Raw genomic sequence first — 19,372 nt, 5'->3', positions numbered from 1 at the left:
GAATTGACTGACAGGTGTCTTTACACAGACAGATGCGTGAGCTAAACATGTTTTTTTTATGCAATTTGAAACTGTAAATGGTCTGTTTTTGTTCATGCTGTCTGCAATATGGAATAAACTAGAGCAAAATGGGCCCGTACTTTTTATTATAGTACGATTTTGAAGTCGCGAAGAGATCATTTTCTATCAGCAAGTATCCTTCCACACCTGATCAAATCGGAAATTGGGAATTTAAGAGGGACAGGGACACTCTTTGTGAAATGAGGCCTCTGCGAGAGCAGCCCTCCTGTAACAGATATATGAGTCAGCTGCTTCATGGTGGTTAATCCACACAGGGCATTCCGTTTCACTGGAGAATCTCTCCTTGAGCTGTAATTAGGCCTGACCCACCAAACAGAGCAGAGCAGAAACAATGCTCAACGCTCCCTCTCCCCCCACCCGACCCCTCTCTCTCGCTCTCTTAGTATGCATGGCCACTGTGCTTAGCATAGCGGCGCTAACTACAACTGAATGGAATGAATACAGCATAGATAATCATGCGAAACGCACCAAAACAATCACCAATGCAAACATCTATTATTCATGTTGCCTCCACTTTTTCTGTTGTCTTAAGTTATGTGGGGCTGATAGCTGCTTCACTTCCCCTGCTGTATTGCTCCACAGAAACCAATGTGACTCATGGTATATTAATATTGAAGCGTTCTCCAAAAGCACAGAGGGCAAGTCTCTTTCATCTGCGAGGGTATGTTAGGTTACGTGTTGCCCTCAGCTCCTCAGCACTGCAGCTGGAGAATGTATCCCAATTAGACAGCGCTTGAAGTAGGAAGTAGCATGTGCGTGCAAAAGAGTTATATAATTTCTTATTTTCCTAACCGGAGAACAAAGGATGCAATTACTTGATCGCGAGGTGGATAAAGGGATGAGGTGTGTAAGTGGAGGGGTGGTGGGATGTCTGGTTGCTGTGAATAAGTGTGGCACCCCCTGGTAGGAGGGGAGGGGGAGACAGATTAACGTGTAGTTTCTGGGCGACTGCGACGTTATTCAAGGACTTGTTTGAGGATGTCGAGCCCATCCTTCTTCATTTCAGCTCTAATTTGACAGATCCAGGAGTGTGACTGGTGTGAGGGGCGAGCGCCGGCAGATGCAGTTCCCCTCGCATTGGGCAGCCGCTGCATTAATAAACGGAGCAGGGACTTCAAAGCGGGCAGCAGTCTTTAGAAGTCATCGTTTGCCGGTTACAGCTACTCCCCTCGCCGCACAGTGACGAGATCAGCTGGCGGGTATCCCGTGTTCTTGCTTTCTTTCCATCTCTTAATCTATGAATGAATCCCCAAGATGAAGATCTCGCAGAGCAAACTTCGCACGTCATAAGCCCCGATGTGGGAACTGCCATAAGACTCAGATGCCGCAAGCCAGAATTCATTGTGTGCCAGTGTACAGTAGCGTAAGTCCCTAAAGCTTTACTCCAAACCTTCAATCTCCAGACTACAAACAGCACAGGCCTACATACGTCATTGTGAGTATTGATTTGATTCCTGTAATGTATTGCTGCCAGACTTGAATGATTCTTAAGCTTCCAAACAAATGTAATTGCCGCTTCAGCCACCAGGATCTTAATCCCAGCAAATCCTAATGGCAAATTAAATAGAGGTAAGGGATCTAGCTCCAATATATTCCCCCATCTTGATGCGCGTATGGAGTGGGAAATATGGACAGAAAATCACTCCCAGAAAAGGATAAAGACCTTTCAATGTACGGCAATTAAGATCTAAATGCAGAACAGGAACACATGCCACGCCAGCTGTTAAGGCATACTGCAAGAACAGAGACATGAGGCATGACGGCTAATGAAAAAAACGCAGGTACGCCACTCCGAGGTCTCCAACTCTAACTGGGTGACTGCATGGTAACACGGTGTGATAGCCTTCACTGTCATACGGCCCACTCCACAGGTCTATCAGTGAGACTGGCGGCGTTGTGGAGTGAACCTGGGAACTCTGAGGCCAGCCTGTCCTCTCACGGCTCATCTCTCCACTTTTATCGCTGTGATGAACCCAAACCTGTTACCATGGCAACGCTCTTTTTTTTTTGAGAGAGAGAGAGAGAGAGAGAGAGAGAGAGAGAGGGAGGATGGAAGGAAATCAAATAAAACAGACTAGGAAAAGAATGCTTTGGGGAAAAAAAAAAAAAGCCTCTCCCTCACGACTCTCACACGGGCCTATCAATTCTGATTTAGGTATGGGCGATGGAGGCACCTGACACACTGAGCAGCTGCCGAGAGGGGTAGCAGCAGAGGAGAGTGCCGGTTCAGTTTCTGCCTGCTGTGACTTGAAGAAAAAAATAATAATACAGCAAGAAACAGACATTCTGAGAAATAATGTTAGAACTGGTTTCAATTTCTTAAAATACAGTATATTTTAAGTTACAGAGCAAATAATAGAGTGGCGCCTCCTGCTCATCACTGACAATCTTGGGATCATTTTGACAGAGAACGCAACACTGTACACCAATTCAACAACTAGACGGTCAAATGAACGCTACAGAAAATTTGAAAACAATGAAATTAATTACCAAGAGCTCAAGAAAATGAAACCAAAATGATTTCCTCAGGTATTGACAGTACAAAAGCTGGGATTACATTCCAATTTAATGGTGAGCAATTGTCAGTGTAAATTTCGATAGAGCCATTTGATATAATGAAGCACCACAGGGAGATATCCAATAGAGGACAAAGACAGAAATGCTCAAGATGCTTACAGAAGACAAATAATCGTCTAAATGGCCGGCAATCGAGCCGTTATCAATCTCAAGCATTTATCTACTGAAACAATTACTCAAGCTAGGCAACAATAAACGGATACTGACAATTCATCATCAATATCCATCATGTTGTCCAGAAGCTGCGGATTTCTGAAACCCTGGCTCCATATCCATCTCAGGCTCGGGGGCAAATGAGGCAGAATCTTAGCGGAAATGAAAAGCGGTGATTAGAGGGCAGGGCCAGATCCATCATACTCGGCTCTCCAGCTCTCGCCTCTCTGATAATTCATCTCACTTTAGTGCCTGACAGCGGGGAAGCAAAAAAATGATGTTTGCTCTAGTAGTGAAGGGGTGCCCCATAAACACAGCATTGTTTTAAGCCTTTAATTAGGCCAGTGGGGACATGGCACGTCGGCCTCTGGAGGGATGAAGACTGTGCCTCAACCTGCCTCTGGAGGAGAGAAGACCGACAGAGGAGAAGAAAGAACAACAGGGGCAGAGGTTACTCTCTCTTCTGCTTTCTCCTTCTCTACTGGCTTGAGGCCTGACGCAGATACACATTTGCTGACTCATTACAAAGGGCATTAAACAAGCACACACAAAACTTCCAATGGAGGTCACTACGCAATTTAATCTGGGATGGATGAAGACACTCCACTTGTGCAAACACAAGTGACCAGCACTGCTAAGTCATGGAGCCTTTAGTTCCACAGAAAAACAAAAGCTAATGAGAAAGCGAGGAGCGTAAGTACAGTACAGTGGGCCGAGCTGGCAGAGATAACCCACGGCAAACAATGAGATCTTCATTTATATTCTCTTCAATTTGCCTCCTCACTCAGGGATAGCAGAAAGGATATTGTCGGAGCGGAGTTTCAAAAAATTTCCATTGAGGTGATTTTGTGAGCAGAATTCAAAATGAAAGGTTGGAATGGCATCACCGCTTCCTGCCAGGGAGAGTGGAACGCACTTCACATACCCTCTAGGAAAAAAGGAAAATGGAAAAAAAAGAAAAAAAAAAAAAACCTGAGAGCTGCGAGCTGTGGAACGACCACCATCTGCGTCTAAATGTCCAAATACTGCTAGTTATAAAACTCAGTTCTGATTGACTGAGTCCTGTTCAAAGTCGTTGTAAAATACCCAATAAACACACACCTGTGCCCGTATAACACTTAATTTAAATATTAATGTTCTGACCAAAAATCCCCACTCATACAGGTACTGTTGTATCGCTTCGCAAGCACGTGGTTAAGCCACTGCTTGATGGAACAATAACATTTAAATCATATTGCAATTAAATTTCAATTAAAATCCAAAGATTTATTGACCATTTGCACTGTTTCTTTTTAAATATAAAGGTGTGTAACCACCATTTTATAAAAGTTATAAGCCACTCGAATGTGCTATATAGTGATTTTAGAACAGTTAAAGGCATTGGTAAGCACGACATGAAGCAATCACATTGTTTTGCTTCTGTTGAATAACTTTTTTGCTTGGTAGAAGAGCAATATTTCATTATTATCATCATTTAACTATTACTGATTGAGACAATAATAGTTGATTTTGAGACAATGGTTTGTCGGTGCTCTTATAAAAGCAATGAGCCTCTCACACTCACTTCACAACAGCTGTTCTAAAATCACTGTAAAGTACTGCCTCTTGTGTCTTCTTGCTCATTTAAATCTATCTGCCCCGCTATTTTTTCTCCTCATACTATTAACACACACACACACACACACACACACACACAGTCACACACACAAACAAACAGCACCGGCACAGAGCAGCAGCTGTAAAGGCAGCAGCACTTGAGCACATTTCACAGTGGCCTGTCACAGGGAGGCAGAGCTGACACATGCGGGGTACTTGGCCACCACGGCTGGATTCAACAGCATGCCCACTTGGCTCAAACATCAGGCGCTGGCCAACAAGGTGGCAGACGGGCGGGTCAGCCAATGGAACGAGCGGAGGACCTGTTAGAGGCCAGCTGAGACCATTCACGCTTCATTTTCATCTTCACAAGCATTTGGCCCGATGCATCGCGACGTCTATATAAACACTTCAGGATACACAAGGATAAATAATACCCATGAATACCCTGGCCGCCCATCCGTGAAAGTGACCCGTCATGCCATTCATTCATACACTATCCAACTCAGACAAGCTTGAGGAAACACTTTCACACTCTAATACATCAAAGCATTCTTCCTCCTTGAACAGACACCTTTATTTATACAGGGAACCCCATCGAGTCAAGGTCTCTTTCACAAGGCAGCTCTGTGTGTCCATTAATATAATGCCCAATGCCAGGCATGCGTCACTTACTAGACAGGAGATAGATGTTACTGACCGCTGCCCTGAGTGTAGGCTGTTTGTGGGCAGGGTGAGGAGGAAGAGGGGTCCGTGTAGGTCAATATGTGTTGTCATGTCTTGAAGCCAAAGCGCACTGTCCAGACTGTCCAGACCGTTAGTAGCTAAAGGTCAGAAACAGCTTCAAGTATTGTGGTTGGAGACAGTCTACACTCTGGATTAGTCCTTGGCGGTCAGTGAGCCCAAGGCAGAGCCAGGCAATCATCAGACCGTTTTTTGACATTTTTCTAAAAAAAATAAATAAAATAGGATGTTGGCAATACCAAATCTGCTCAATACAAATTGCAGATAATGCCACGTTAGTGTACTTCCCCCCCTTATATTTCCATTGACATTCACCGCTAGAAAGATAGATCATTTCCCCATGATTCCCCTCTTCAAGCTGTGCAAGAAGTACATGTCTGGTAAATATAGAGTGAGCTTTGACGGATGATTTATTTCTATGTTTTGTTTAATGCTGCTTCATGTTCAGGCTAATTCAGAGCCGGCTTTGTACACAAGCGGTGGGCTTGATGAAAAGACCGTAAGACCGCAGCAGATGGGGACAGAATCTCACTAACATATCTGGTAGCCGTGTTTTCAGCTTTACTTCTCGCTCAGAGACTTGTGCTGGGGCAATGCAGACACATCATATCAGCTTGTCAGCTGAGATGCACACACACACACACACACACACACACACACACACACACAATAGCTTTCCCTCTCGCTCTCGATTGTTGAGAAATCTGAGCTACTGTAAAATGACAGCTCATCTCCATCTGGTAATTCAGTCCTATACCAGATATGATACTCAGCTTTGTAATGTATCCTGTATGGATGAATGCACTCTGAATTTCCGGGAACAGATCGGATATTGATATGAAGTTGAGCGGCGATAGTAAGTGAGACAGAAGTGACTAAAATGAAAGTTGCATTCGTCGTCTGGGAATCAGCAGTTGAAGAGTGGTTTAGGCTAATTTGTTAATTTGGGCAGATGGGGAAGGGGGGTGGGGGGGTCTGGGAACTCATAGCAGCTGTTTAGGTATCCTCTCCAGGATCCTCTCCAAAGACTACTGAGACAGCCAGGGAATCCTGCACTGGAAGGGCCAATAAAAACACAGACGGCTTCCCATTCCTCTGGGTAGCACCGACACATACTGCACCGATAAGCTCAAGTGACAATGACAAGAAGATGCCAGTGTAGGGAATAGTAGTGGTGGATTTTCCCTACATCACTAGCAACACTGTACTCAAATAAAACAGCCCACGATCCATAAGTTTACTTACAATCCTGCGTGTGCCATACATGCGGAGGGCAAGGACATCAAATAGGAGTCCCCCGAGGGCTTGGCTGTACGATAATGAAATCAATAGGAGAGCAGAGTGACTCCAGTGACTCCTCCGCCGCACCGGTCTATCCATCTGAGAAACAGTTTGCTTACACAAGCAAATCCCCGAGCAGATTCCAATAAAAGAGAACGATAAAGCCTATTTGAACCCCGCACACTGTACACAGCACCTCCCAGAGGAGAACTATCCATTACATTAATGCCATTAGCCCAGGGTCAAACCTAAAACACTCGCCAACCAGCACAGTGATCCAAGGTCAGATCTTTACAAACATTACACAGCCTTCTCCCATGTCAAAGCTGCACCTTGTCGGCGCCTGGCAGAGCAATAACAAGGCTGTGAAGCAGATGTGTTACTGTCACTCCGAAACAAGAAGCCAATCTCATAAAACTGTGTTGTGAGTGCGAGCGCACTACTCAGCACCTTGAAGGTGCAGTCAGTCAGGCAGCAGGGATATCTTATGTCACCTTGTAGAGGAGCGAGATGAGGCAAGGGGGCGAACAAAGAATAACAGCATTTTCTGTTATTCGCATGCGTCATAAGGGGCTTGGCTGGGAGAGATGTGAAGCAGTGAGAGAAAGATGAACAAGGGAAGGAGGTCTAATGGATTTAAGTGTGAAGTGAACCCGCCAAGCAGCTTTTCCCCTTTTCTTTCTTTGAAACCTTTTGGCACTTTCCTCCCAGCTGCATCAGTTGTCCTGACTTCACCTTGATGGTGTAGCAGTCACAGAACTGCCAATTATTCTTTCAAGCCTATATATTTGTATCTATATTTGTATTTTTCTGCCACATTACCATGCTATAGTTTTGTGCTATTTTTGTTCTCCTGAGCTTATTAATGGAGCCATGGAGCCAGCAGTGCATGTCCTTCCCTTTATTGTAGCCGAGTGTTTGTTAATATGTTTATGTTGTTTTCATTTTCAACTTTTGATAACTATTTAAATAAAATAGCTATTTTTGCATAGCAACTGTAAAGCCATTACGTGTAGAATATTTACCTAAATATATCATTCTCAAATTAATTTTGATAGCATAGTATAATGATTGTAGAGAAACGAGACCATCTCAGTCAAAATTGGTTTATTCTATGTGTTTATTATTTATTTATTTATGTGTCCCGGATACAATTTGGCGCAAAATGTGCAAGATTGAGTTATGGCATAAAGACAGAGCCAGAAACACCGGACGAGTGAGCATCACTCAATATGAGGTGAGCGAGTGCCGTTTGACTGACTGATAAATGACTGACCTGAACTTGGCTCCTGATGAACACATCTTTCACAGTGGGGAAAAATAACTTGCCTCCTTACACAAGTTTATTCCAGCTCCATTATTCAGTTTGAATTATGACAATTTCACATCACATCTTCTGTAGGCTATACATATTTATCTTCTCTATGCAGTCTGCAGAGTGGTGAGTCATCTTTGCGACAGCTGACGTTAAACACTACCACTAAGGGACTCAAGGGGTCGCCACAGTCAACAAGTTTCAAATTCTACTGATATAGCAGCATTAAAAGTTTTCAATTAGGCATATGTCCATTACATATATGACCTACAGAGTATGCATGAATCAGAAACTTTAAATAAGATGCCATATAGTATCCCCTGTAGCTGTAGCGCCTATAAATCATGCTACCTCATGTACTTGACTTCTAAAACTAATTTAAATTTTGGCTTGGAGTCATAAGTAGGTTTTGGCCCAAATAATTATAAAATTTGGGACTGAAAACACTAAATAGATTATGGTGTCATTCTTAATGATATATAACAGAATTTCACAGAATGATGTTAAAATTTGGTATTCTACATAGCTGAAGTCAAAATGTGTGTATTGACATGTTTTACCAGGTTAGAAAAGGATTTAGGTTTCCCCTAAATATTTGCCTAACTCGCCTATAAGCAGCTGTGACTCGGAAACCACTGTAGACCTTGTGATACTTTCCTCATAACAAGAAACAATATTGAAGTACTAAGAAAAGATCTCATAGTAACGAAACAAAAATCTAATAACGAGAAATGATCTCATAATAATAATTATTTTTTTTCCTTACATTATTAAATCAATCTCTTCAAGAGCTTTTTAATGATATATACAGTAGATTTCATTTTCACCCAAAAAGCCAGTTAGGCCCACAGCTTACATGAATCCTCAGTAAGGGACAATATGTGTGGAGTATACAGGCTTCTGTGAATGGTAATGCCGGCCCTTACTGTGTGTGCTTTTCTCTAAAGGGTTGTGATGCGAGCAGCCGTCCATTGTTTACCTGCAGGTTTGCTCCTAATGGTGGGATGGCCAAACACAGGAGCACACACACCCACCCACACAACACACACACGTACGCAGAAGAAAGAACACATATACGAAAATGATGCACATGCACACAAACAGATGTAGGTGCATGCACAGAAAAACACATGTAACATCTAACACACTGGCAAACATATGTGAACGCACATGGAAGCATGCACATATTCTAACACACACACACACACACACACTAACAAAAATACACAGCAGCAGCAGCAGCAGCAGCAGCAGCTGCCGTCTGGAGGACTGCAGCTCATTACCATGGTACCTGAGGCTTATAGCAGAACTAGGGGTTTCCCAGTGAGAGAGAGAGAGGGAGAGCTGCGGCTCCAAAAACATCCAACCAGGCATAGATTACAGCCCCGCTTTTGCACGATCACGATTTCACCACGTGTGCCATTTCCCCCTCCTCATTCTGTTCATTAAACATTACAATGGTGCATCACGAATCCAATTAAGTCAAAAAGGAAAAAACACACGCACGTCCCCAGATGACAAACCAGGCTTCTCCAGCACAAACAGTGTTAACTACTAACTAGCCCATGACAGATGGATAAGAAGCTGAAAGGAGATGGGGCAAACAAGCTCCTGGGAGAGAGGGGGAGGCAGATGGAATCTCCTCCTCGCAAGAGGGAGCTGGGGGGGGGGGACTCGGGGAAATTGAGACGGCGGAAGGTGAATGGACACATAATGAAACTCTCAAGGCTGACAATTACACGAGAAACACGTCACATGCCCGGCGACGCCGAACTGAATCACAAACGCAAGGCACGCACGCAGCCTGACAAGAACGCGCACCTCGTAAACAAACGCATTATTCCTCCGTCTCCATTACTTTCTTTCTCAACACACACACACACACACACACAGGACCGGGCTGGGTGTAAAAGTACACTCTGATTAGACAGCTTCCAATTAGAGGTTACATTTAATTCTTCTGCTCCTGCTACTGAAGACGTTAAGGCGAGTGTTGATGTGCGTACGGTCTCCGTGGCGATGAGGGTCACTGGCGGTACTGGCTCAACAGATGATGAGATAAAGGGATGATGCATGAGCCCGCCAGATGTAGCCAAAACTAGAGCTGGACTTTCTCCGCTGCACCCCTCCCTCCTCCCTCTCTCTATTCTCTCTCTCTCTCCTGCTCCCTCCCCCCTCCCTCTCAATCTCCCTCACTCTCTCTCTCTCTCTCTCTCTCTCTCTCATACACACACACACGCAGAAAGAGGAGAGAGCGAGAGAGAGAGGGGAACTGCAGCGGCACGATGGAGATATTCTGCGTGCGTGTCCTCTGTCGCTGAGGCGCCCGGAGTTCAGCCACAGCGTGGATGGGGAGCGGGTGTGTGTGTTGTTGAGTGCGTGTGTGTGTGTGAGTGAGTGAGTGAAGCCCCTGCCGCCGCCGCCGACATACAGAGGAGAGGAAAGGAGAGCAGAGCAAAAGGAGAGCAGGGGAGAGCGGGTGGAGAGGAGGGAAAAAGGGGGGGAGTGTTGACTCTGACTGGGGCTTAGAGGAATCTCACACCACTGGATCGGAGGACGCCGATGTGCAACAACTACTCCCAACTCCCGCTGCCGCCCGCCCGCCCGTCCATCCTCCCAACTTCTGCCATGGCATAGCCTCCTCTTCCAGCTCGCCTCTAATCCACTGAGGGAACGGACATGCACAGGCACAACCGGGGATCTAGGCTATCTCGTCCTTTACGTCAGTAATTCACAGTCTGAGGTGAGTCGCTCCTCTCCCCTCCTGTCCTCTCCTCTCCTCTATTTCACCTCTCAGTCACAGCAGCTGCATGGGGAAAGTCTATTCAAATAACCTCTGGAGGGGAAATCCGAGGGATCTGCTCGCTCCGTGGGACTGAGCTCGGGATAAGCCACGGGGGAATGTTTTCACTGAAGATTTTTTCCCTTTTAGCCGGGTGATCGAATATGAAATACATGCGGCAGATGAAAGGAGAGGAATCTCAGATTTGATTTTATGCTTAGTCGCTCTGCTGGGTAGAATAGGTAAGCTGTTTTCAGTCAGGTGTTGTGGAATGTGCTGCTACTGGAGTTTAAAATTCGGGCAGTGAAAGAAAAAAAAAAAAAAAGTTTAAATATGAAAAATGTGTATCTCAGGTGAAGTTGAGGAAAAAAAAAGGCGCTGCCGTCGAAGTCAAAACAATAAAATTGATGTTTATCGGATGTGTCGGGTCAGTTTTCTCTTTGCGGGAGGATTCTGATCCAGATTTAACCTGATTGCCTCAGCACACATAGCTGGAGCGGTGCTTGCGTACGAGGGCTCGCATGATGCTGCATTTCGTCTCCTTTACGCAGCTGAGCGTGTGTTACATAAACCACGCGGATATCAAAAACAAAAAAAAAACAAAAAAAATAAAAAAAAATATCTGCACCATCTGAATTGTCGTGCGGAGCTGCTGGCCCCTGCACGGAGTCAGCGACAGCGTTGCATGGAAGAGCAGGCAGCTTGCAGTGGAGAGGAATACGTAATGAGAGCCGTGCATCAGCCAGTTGACTGCGTCTGATGAAGGACTTTAACTGTGGAGTAATCTAGATTAATGGATTGGGCGAACCCACCATCTCCTTACTGAATGTGTATGTGTGTGTGTGTATGGTATAGAGAAGTGGGATTCTTGGCTCTCCCCTCTTATTGTCCCCATACCTCTGTGTGTGTGTGTAGCCAACCCCATATTTTGCTTCCAGTCACTAAGCAGAGAGAGAGAGAGAGAGAGAGAGAGAGAGAGAGAGAGAGAGAGAGAGAGAGAGAGAGAGAGAGAGAGAGAGAGAGAGAGAGAGAGAGAGGTGGATGGTCTGGAACCCTCAGATCTTGATTGCCCTTCAATTGCCACACAAAGCGCATGCCATTCCCGCTCATCACCGACACCCTGCTGCTGCCGCCGCCGCCTCTCTCTCTCTCTCTCTCCCCCTCAACCCTATCTCACATGATCGCTCTGATACCATCTCCCCTCTGCTCTATTCCACTTTCTGCAGACACCGAGAAGGGGACTGAGGGAGACAGATGAAGATAGATAAATATAGAGACAGACAGAGGGGAAAAGGGGATTGTGTGTGAGAAAGAATGGAGAAACAGATAGAGAGTGAGCGAGGATATTGAATTTACTTTTTTTCCACAGTGGAATGGCATATGTACTAACAGTCAAGGAGGGCAGAAAAAAGTGCTTATAGGCTTATTTCTATCATGATCCTTGATGTAAAAAGTAACATACTGTACAATATAAGAGGAGGGGGAATGAGAGAGGGATGTAAGCTAAAAAAAATAAAAAATACAGGTTCCCCTCCATTCCTCCATCCTTACTGCTGCCTCAGTGAGAACCGGGCACAGCGGCCCAGGAGGAACGGGTGCGCTGGCCTGCCGCTTCAAAGCTAATCTTTATTTTTAGGAATCATTGAAATCAGTCAGCGGCACTCGCAGTACCACTCCCGAGGGAAGGGAGAGGAAGACACTCGCAGCCCACACACACACACGCGCGCGCAAGCACGAGTGCACACACAGCACCCCTGGACACAATCACTCCAAACACAGAGATACACGACGCTGGCGATGTAGTACAAAGCTGAAACAACGCTTTCAGACGCGAGAGAAACGGGAATCAGGGAGAAACACAGCAGAGCCGGCCTGCAAAGAGACAGACTACACACACTCCATTCTGGGATGTTCGTTGCGTGACACCTGACTCCACGGAGCAAGGGAAGAAAGGATGAGGGCGAGGAGAAGGGGAGAGCGCCGGGTTTCCAAACGAGCGGCGAAGTGTGCATTCGCCTCCCGCGGCCCCCGCTTGCTGGGACTGGTACTCATTCATCCAGAAAACAAATTGCTCTCCTATACGAGAATGACTGCTTTTTGGAACAAGCCAGATGTTACCTTTCATGTGGTAATGGGATTATTCATTAAGAGTCAGATTTTTTATTTTTTTTCCCCCCTGCGTGCGGCACAACAACAAACAAGCAGTTGAGGTGAAGCGTGCGTGCGTGTGTGTGTGTGTGTGTGTGGGTGACTGTGTATGTCTGCTGCATACTGAAAGACACATTTCACACCTGATCCCACCTGGCTCTGGTTGCGTGCGTGCACTGGTGTCTGTGTGTGTGTGTGTGTGTGTGTGTGCGTGTGTTCCCCTCTGCGTTGCAGTAGAGGCCGACTCAGCTGGGGTGCCAACAGGCCCTGGGGAAGTGCTGTGGTAAAGGTAGAGGGGGTGGACGCTGTATGAATGCGGAAGAGGAAATGTCCCATTACTCTGCTGTGGCTTTAGGTTCTCCGAACACTACCGTGACCTTCACTTACTTGTTCAATTGATTTCAAACACTGCCTCAAATTTCCTTCAAACAATTCAAACTGCTAAAGCTGCACATTTTTTTCAGCCGTGTCCAACAAAAAAAAACTGAAAAATGGTACCACAGACATGAGGACAAGTAATTGGTTGGTCTTAAAGGAGGCCCATTGATTCAAGAGACTGGCCTGTAACTGAAAGGTGACTTCACATGACTATTGATCACCTCAATAGTCATGTGTCCCGCAGAAGTGTCAATGAGCAACATACTGAATTCCTACCTGGTCACTCACTGCAAGTAAGAGTGTCAGCTGAAAGCCTAAAATGTAAATGTTACACTACCAGTCAAAAGTTTGGACACACCGCATTTTTTGTTATTTTTTTACTATTTTCCACATTTTAGAATAATAGTAAAGACATCAAAACTATGAAATAACACAAATGGAATTATGCAGTACCCAAAAAAGTGTTAAACAAATCAAAACTATATTTTAGATTATTCAAAGTAGCCGCCCTTTGACTTGATGGAAAGGCAAAGGCTTTGGAAAGAAATTCATACATAGGATCAACTTCACTATTTATATTTGTCTAAGAAACTTCAAGCATTTAAGCGTAAGCCTTTAGATCAAAATGGCTTTAAGATAATGAAAAACATAGTATATTCAATCAGGTGTGTCCAAATTTTTGACTGGTAGTGTATGTGACACTAGTGTTGATGCGCAGATATTTAAGATGATTTGGATCTTGTCATGTCCATGTTCAGTGGAGTGCAAGGTAAACTCCAGCACACTGAAGAAGGCCTTCATGCTAAAGTTTGTGCTGTGCATGTTTATTCTGCACTGGAAATTGAAATTGGAAAAATCTTGAAATGAAGTAACTGAAGTAACAGACCTTATTTTTTCTCTTTGATTATGAGGCAACTTCCTACCGACTCCTTCCCCACTCCACTATGGCTTTACCACTTACATTCAAGAGATGCAGCGGAACTGACAATATGATACATCTTACAGACAAGAGAGGATGGCTTTTGCCGTCTCTCTTCCCCCCGTCTCTGTCTATTTTGGTTCATGGCTCCTTTTCCGCGGCTTTGCCTTCCCTCTTCCCCTCTATCTCTGTCTATTTTACTCACTTTCAATTCTCCTCCATCCAAGCGCAGTGAGAAGTCTTTCCCCTACCCTCTTCCTCCTCCAACCTGTTTATTCTAGTCCCTTCCTCTCCTTTTCCATCCAAGCAGCTGTGTTGGTGTGTGTGTGTTTGTGTGTGTGTGTGCGTGTGAGTGTGTGTGTCGTTTCTTTGCTAAGGAAGACTAGGAGGAATCTGAGAGCAGCAGGGGAGTTCTCTAGTTACCCATCAGCTTTGAAACCTCAGTGTGTCTAGGAGGCAAAGGGAGAGGGAGCGACGGAAAGACAAAGAGAGAAAGAGAATGAGAGACAGAGAGAGAAAGAGACAGAGAGAGAGAAAAGAGAAAGAAACAAAGAAAGAGAGAGATATGATGTTCTGTCGAGAGACGGAGAGCAGAGGAAGGGAGAGAAGTGATCTGGTGCATTCTGATTAGAGCCGGCAGCCTCTGCAGCACGCATCCTTTCCTGAGATCTGATCTCTATGTAGCCTCTATGTTCGGTGACGTATGGATTACAGGCACGCTGTGAATTCATCAAGCCCCCCCAGAGCCCACCTGGGGTTTAGGCATAGCACACGTAGCCAACTGACTACAGCACGCAGCAGAATGACTGGAGGAAAAAAAAAGTGCAATTCAGTGGGGAGGAAGTGAGTAAAAGAAAACGAGGCCACAAAGTCCAAAGGCAATCATGAAAAGATAGGAAGTCCTACATAAAGCAGCAGCATACTGGCATATACTGCATTGTGGCGCGATAGTAATCTCTAGTGTCAGATACAGTAGGAGATGATGACAAAAGGGCTGATGGTGACTATATCCTGCATTCTGAGCTTTACTTTGCTTTATAAAACCCGCAGTGGAGAAAGTCTTGCAGTGAAACTCCAGTTCCTCTCTCTCTCTCAGACACATACATATTACACACATAGAAGCAATAAATGGTTATGTTACAGCTGCATTTGTCAAAATGTAGCTGCACCATATGGTTATCAAATAAAAGCTGTGCATATGGCTGAAACTCAATATATAAGAGTATTTCAAAGTCTTATGGATTAACAGCAAATCTGATTGGATTGAGATGTGATGGGGGTGAAGCATGTCGCCGTCTCCTCTGTTAATAAGTGAATAACTAGACTACAAACAATATGTTCCTGGTGGTATTTAGTCATTACCGCAATACCTCTTAGAACACAATGATCCTGAGCCCAATCTTTAAAATGGTGCCTGCTTGGTACCGGCGGAGTGCTCCGTGATGAGTGAGCAACAATTACTAGAAACACAATCCCTTAAAACCCTGTGGTTTCCAGCGCCCCTTCCATCTTACAGCATTAAGCTACCATTAACTGACAAAGGATTTGCTGCATTTGGTGGCAGCCTAATGTACTGCTGCTATCCCTCAACACTGTTCTGTACAGTCAATCATTCAGCTATATATACCCTTCCATCACACCCTGAGAGCATGGGCACGCGCACGTACTCCAACACACACACACACGCAAAAAATAAACCCACGCCGACTGACCTTAACGACACAATCTAAGCTAAAGTACGAGCCTCCATATCTTTTTACTGTATAATCAATGTGCTCTTAAGAGACAGATCAAAGACTTTTCAAAACACTACTAAGCCCCGTGTAATTATGAGCAGAAGCTGACAGAGGAGAGGAGAGGGGAAAACAAAACAAGAGTAGATAAAGCTGGATTACAGTGGGGCTTGGCACTTCCATGAGTGTGATGATACTGCCGTACTCATTTGTTCAGGCAGCATCTGAGGCCATGCTGAGCCGCAATAATGTAAAACTGTAGCAATCAGAGAGCAGGAATTTGCCGTTGATCACATAGCGCAAGGGCAGACTTCAGGCCCACTTTGTCTCTAATGGAAAAACACAATGCTGGCTGCATATATTTTCCTGTGATTTCACTCAGTAAATAACACACAGAGCCGAGCTGTCATTGTACATTTTGAGAGGGCACGGACCTTGAAATAACAGAGTTTCGGCCCAAGCGCACCATCTACCCCGTAATTGTGGCAAATGGCATCTAAAAGGATGTCACTGCTTTATTAGAATAGGGCGGTACTAGGCATATATGACTGAGCAGCTTATGATTGCGGTGTCTTTTCGGTAAGCTGTCGATCAAACAGCTGAAACATTCACTGAGTATAAATTAAGCAAAGTATTGAGTAATGTGAGAGTGAAAATTTAGGTAGTGGAAATTACGCTCATGAATCAATGCTTTAAATGTTTTAACGAGAAAGGCTGTCGAGGTCGGCGGTGTTAATTGATATGTAGGGCCATATTTCCAGGGTGATGAATTCACTGGGTTTGTGATCCACGTATTAATGAATTTTCCCTTTGGTGGAGCAGAAGCGATAATACAAAAGTAGTCAGGCTTGAAGTCATGGTAAACATTAAAACCCCAGGTTGAGCCAGACACTGAAGTCTCTAAGGTTTTACCTCCAGCGACCAAAAGTTCAATTAGGCAACTGCCATTCACGGAACTGCTGACTCATAGAAATCACCACTTTTCAAAATAAGACAAGTAATGTGGACCCATTTACTCATTCAAGGTACATTGCATTAAATGAGCACGTACTCTGAGCATCACGACCGCTTCCATTAATGGATAATGAATTGCATTACTGCAGTATTCTGGATTGTCCTTGCAGCACTCCGGAGCTTCAGAGAATGGGTGATTTAGCAGAGAAAACCTTCCCAAGAGGCCGCGGTGCTCAACAGGCTCTCGTGTCCATTCATCACGGCGGAAATGCACTTGTTTGGTTAGTGCGTGTTGTTCTTAGTGGATAGAACAATGTGTGGTCAAGTCAGATCCCTACATCTGACCTAAACACCCATAGTGCCAGGATGACGGCCTGCGCCTCTAAAAGAAGGTCAGATGTGAACCCGAGCTTGCCATGCGCAGATGACTTCTGTGGGGGCTGTTTTTGGTCTCTCCTATTGGGTAGCAATAGTGGGTCAGTTCACTTCACTAACTTGCCCCTAAAAAAAGAATCAGGGCCACCCTAAACAGGGGCAGTTGTCATGGCCTTGCGTGATGAGTCACGCTGTTTATGCAAGAGGCCGGGGGGTGGTGTCACAGCCCGAGGCGAGATACGGGATGCTGCTGCAGTCGCCTAGGCCCAAACCCAATGGATAACAAATCCGATCTGTGGAGCCCGGGACACATCATTCACCCTGTAGTGCTGATATGTCAAAAAGGATCAGACTTAAATTAGGACATGATACAATACCATGAAACTGTATGCATTCTGCGGCTTGTGTTTAAGGCAGGGAGAGTAGAAGGGAGGGGATGGGGAGAGGAAATATTGTTGCCTAGTGTGTGCCTCAAAATGGCTGTGGCTGTTTGCACCGAAAAACTGAATTCATGTTCCACTATCTGATGATATGTAATATGGTGGTCGCTTTCATTATAAAGTATAATTGGATGTAAATTTGGACATCATAGTGAAAATGTTTGATTCTGGGCTCCGTTTATAACCTGGAAGTATTCACACAGTCAACACTGACCTCATTTGGAGAGTGGAAGCAGGGTAACAGTTTAATCTCTTATTCAAAATGTCATCCATTGAGCAAACATGGAGAGGACATTGAGAGTGATGGACCAGAAGAGCATGGCCATGCTGGTGAATAGATAATAGCCTAGGCAGCCGCATAAACGCCACAAAGACAGAGAGTTAGAAGGAAAAAAATATCTCTGTCGCTGTGTTCGTTCCAAATGCCTCAAGTGCTGTATAGCTGGGGCAATAATTGGAAAATTAATTTATTGGATTGTGCCATACACAACCCTGATTCTGTCTGTTACATAATTCCATGGTTGCTTCTCACGATGCTCTCACAGCTCAATCAACTTAATGGCGAGAGGGACAGGAGTGATTACATGCGCACAATGCAAGGTGCTGACCTTTATGGTCAAATGTTGTTCCTTTGTGTTTCCACTGATAACTACATTGTACACTTTTTTGCTCCTGCCCTGGCCTTTTTATGTGTATAATTACACTGACTGTGCTAAGTGTGAATGCTGTTAACTTGGGAATTTGCTTTTAACATGTGAATGTGTTGTATGTTGTCCACTGCTGCATATGATTCAGTGTATTATGCATGTATGAAAGTGTGTATTTTGCATTGGCCTTGCAAACTGTGTTTCCATTGGAACATACACATTGCATTGCATTGTATTGCATGGTCACTTGGTCTGTGATCACCTGTGTGTTGAGACTCAAACACACATCTGCCTGCACAGCAGAAGGCTGCCATGTCCAACCTCTCTGAACGGGCATGCTGGGCAGCTCTCAGCCAGTGTTTGCACTATGCTATTACTGGGCACTATTTGGACTTACATGGGCTTGAGGAGGTGTCTTGCCCACAGCTCAAGGCCACAATGCAAGAGCTCTACTTTACTTTGTGCATGCATGTATGTGTGTGTTTCAGGCCTGTGTGTGTGTTAGATTGTTAAGACAGGCGAAAGCCTCCTGCAGACAGAGCACAGAGGCAGGCAGCCATCACTCCACTGACAGGCCGGGATGCCCAGCGTGCTTTAATTTAATAATACAGAGCTAGGCTCATAATTTGATAGAGGGGATGGAGAGACAAGACGTCCACTCCATTGCTCCTAGGTAAATAAACAGGCAGGTTTTAAATAGGAAGTCATTCCCTGTTGACAGTGAGCAGTCATGGCAGATAAGCTGAGAAGGATAATTGTCCTATCTGATTCAGCATCTATATGAGCGTGTGGAGTGTTTGCTTATTGTAAATCAGCAGGCAGGAGGAGAATTATATATCTGTCAGAGCCTCAGAGGCAAACTGCAGAGTCGTGATGCAGCTACCGTACCTGTTGTGGTGGGGAAAGATAATTGATTCTCTCTGCTTAGGAAGTTTGTCCTTAGGGGGTTGCTGTACAGTTCTCTGACCAAAGTTTGTCTGTTTGCAAGTATTGTCCCCATTTCATTTTTTATGTCTTTATCTCTTTCTCTGTTCATTTACAAAATAAAATAAGAACAAACTCCACATATATGCATGCCATAGGGGTGCGCGTATACACACAATACACACCATTTAGCTTGCATTTAATTATTAACTGTAAAAGGGAAAGATTAGACACTAAAGATTTGTGCTGAACGTGATGAATCACAGCAGTAAACTGTGGACCTCAGGCATATTCTATACTGCTACTTTTTGACTCTGTGTGCTTG

At 44.8% G+C, this 19,372-nt stretch overlaps 1 protein-coding gene across 1 annotated transcript in view; it reads right to left on the bottom strand.

Moving 5' to 3' along the window:
* dock1 (dedicator of cytokinesis 1) overlaps positions 1-19,372 on the bottom strand; it is a 176,685-nt gene that overhangs the window by 58,497 nt on the left and 98,816 nt on the right. The window lies entirely within an intron of this gene.

Source organism: Centroberyx gerrardi, chromosome 20 (assembly GCF_048128805.1).
Source record: "Centroberyx gerrardi isolate f3 chromosome 20, fCenGer3.hap1.cur.20231027, whole genome shotgun sequence".
Taxonomy (NCBI): Eukaryota; Metazoa; Chordata; class Actinopteri; order Beryciformes; family Berycidae; genus Centroberyx; species Centroberyx gerrardi.
Note: the sequence above shows the minus strand (reverse complement) of the source record. Positions and strands in the feature narration are given on the sequence as shown.